Below are 2,598 nucleotides of genomic sequence, written 5' to 3' on the forward strand. Positions count from 1 at the left end.
GTGCGGCGCGCAGCGGCCTGTGCGGGGGGGGGGGGGGGGTGAATGGCTCTGAGCTTTGTGTGCCTGTGGTGAGAGAGAGAAGGCAGATAAGCCAAGGGGACTAGAAAGAATGTGCCTTTCTCCTTTGTTGTTGGTGGGTTTTTTCTTTCTCTTCTTGTTTGGGCTTTCTGGAAAGCAGAAGGTCTCCTGGCATCAGAACCAGCTTGTGCAGTTATTCTTGCCACCTGCTGCCAGTCGTTGTGGTTCATGTGGGTTCCCGAAATTCAGTCATGTAATTCAAACAAAAACATTCAGTGAGGGCCTGTTCTGTGCCAGGTGCTGTAGATATGGATACAAATAACATATGTACTTCCTACTTTCAAGTCCTTCATGGCTTAGAGGAGAAGTGAAACATGTAAGGAAATAAATGTAAAAGAATATGACAGGTGCTATGATAGGTATGTGGGTGGGGGAGTGGATGCAAACATAAATGTCTCATTCCACCTCTGGGAGAAGGGATGGTGACATCAAAGCCTTCCTCATGGGTCTCTAGTACCAAACACAGCCGCAGGGCCTGACAGTAGAGAGATGACGGAGACAGGCTGTATCAGTTATCTTCTGCCATAGAATGCTGCATAACAAACCATGCTAATAGTGGCTGAAATCAGTAACTGTTTATTTAGTTGGTGAGTGTACAGGTTGGCTGTATGATTGTCTGACTTTCCCAACTTAACCAAATGTGTATGTCTGAGCGGACAGCTGGTGGCTGTCCTCCAGTGTCTCCCACAGCCCATCAGCGGGCCTGTCTGGTTTGTTCTGATGGCAAAGCAGAGGTGGAAGAGGAAGCCGGAATGCACACAAGGAAACCTTGAGTCCTTGTTGCTGGGATTCTGTTGACCAAAGTAGCCATAGGACTGTGACCAGAGGTAAGGGATGTGTCAGAATTCCCTGCCCACAGTTGGAGGAGTGAAGAACTGACCTCAGCTATTCAGTGGTAGATCGAGGGTTTGAACCCAGACCTGTCTGACACAATTGTGTTTTTCACTTCTCTGGCTGTATCAGAGAGGTAATAGAAATTGCATGTGTATGATAAGCATTCTTAGCAGCAGTGGAAAGTCAGAAAAGAGTAGAAATAATATCTTCAATGGGCTGATAAACAATAACAACAAATTGTATACCTAGCAAAACAACTCTTCAAACATATAATATTTAGATGAGCAAAACCAAAAAGAATTTACTACAAACATATGTATACAAAGAAATTTCTAAAGGATGTTCTTTAGAAATATTCCAGATCCAAGAAGGAATGTTGAACAAATTAGAAATATTGTGGGAACTCCAAACAACAACTTATAAATAATAATAATCTATATAATAAAAGCCTAAGCAACCCTTACAGTGGAACGACCAGAACGACTGGTCACTATGATGCACACTGGCAACCAGGGGGCAGACACTCAATGAGGTGGTCCGTGAGCTACCATAGGGGGAACGCTGCTCACCCAGAAGCTGGGTTCAAGGAGCAGCGAGCTGAGTGGTAAGGAGCAGTGAGCAGGCGGGCAGTAAGGAGCAAGGGGTCCCAGACTGCAAGAGGGATGTCACAGGGGAACATCCCCCAAAGGGTTCCAGACTGTAATTAATAATGAGAATTCAAATCATAAGAGCTAATCCTATAAAATAAAGGCTAATATGCAAATTGTGCCCTCCGGCGTTCGACCAAGACACTGGGAGTTCGATCGCTCGTTATGATGTATGCTGACCACCAGGGGCGGCGCAGAACATGGTGGATGATCATTGGCAGCTGCGGCGGAATGCTGAGGAAGCGAGGGAAGGAGGAGGCGGGGAGGCAGGGAGGCAAGGGAACCTGATCAGCCCTGATCACCGGCCAGGCCTAGGTCCCACCTCAGTGCACAAATTTCGTACACTGGGCCTCTAGTGGTAATAATAATGTATAATGTAGGTTTCAAAGGTTATACCTAAAATATCACACAATGACATCATGTAATCAAGAGAAAAGTACAATTGGTATTAAAGTATTCTCAGATCATTGTTTTGTAGTGGAGGACAAGGTATTAACTTTAGCCCCTAAGCTGGGTGTGCATGCTAATATTTCAAAGTTAAGCTCTAAAAGAATCTTTAAAGAGACGCACAACTTATAAAATCATGGTTGGTGGGATGGTGAAAGGCATAGGAAAAACTAAAACAACCAAAACAGCTCAGTCATTTTTTTTAAATGCAAGAAAAAATGTGGAAAAAGTGGGGGGAAATATAAAGCAGGAAATCAAGTGAATAGAAGTAAGTTTAAACATATCAATCAAATAAACTAATTTGGGGAATGAAAAGATAAATTGTCAGATTGAATAGGAACAGTGTCCAACATATGCTATTTATAGGAGACATACCTAACACATAGCAACCTGGAAAGGTTAACAGTAGAATTATGGGGAAAGATTATCAGGTAGATATTATCCAAAAGAAAACTGGGGTAACTGTCTATATCAGACAAAGCATTGGTAGGTATACACATAGTCACAACTTAAAAATGAAAAGCTCACCAAGAAGATATAAGAATTCTAAACATGTATAGACTTCATGCTCTAGCATGTATTATATATATAT

At 42.8% G+C, this 2,598-nt stretch overlaps 1 protein-coding gene across 3 annotated transcripts in view; it reads left to right on the forward strand.

The window, feature by feature from the left end:
• The window catches only part of LARGE (like-glycosyltransferase), a 442,315-nt gene that overhangs the window by 379,844 nt on the left and 59,873 nt on the right, over positions 1 to 2,598 (forward strand). The gene's annotated exons all lie outside the window — the stretch shown is intronic.

Source organism: Myotis davidii, unplaced genomic scaffold, assembly GCF_000327345.1.
Source record: "Myotis davidii unplaced genomic scaffold, ASM32734v1 scaffold120, whole genome shotgun sequence".
In the NCBI taxonomy this organism is placed as follows: domain Eukaryota; kingdom Metazoa; phylum Chordata; class Mammalia; order Chiroptera; family Vespertilionidae; genus Myotis; species Myotis davidii.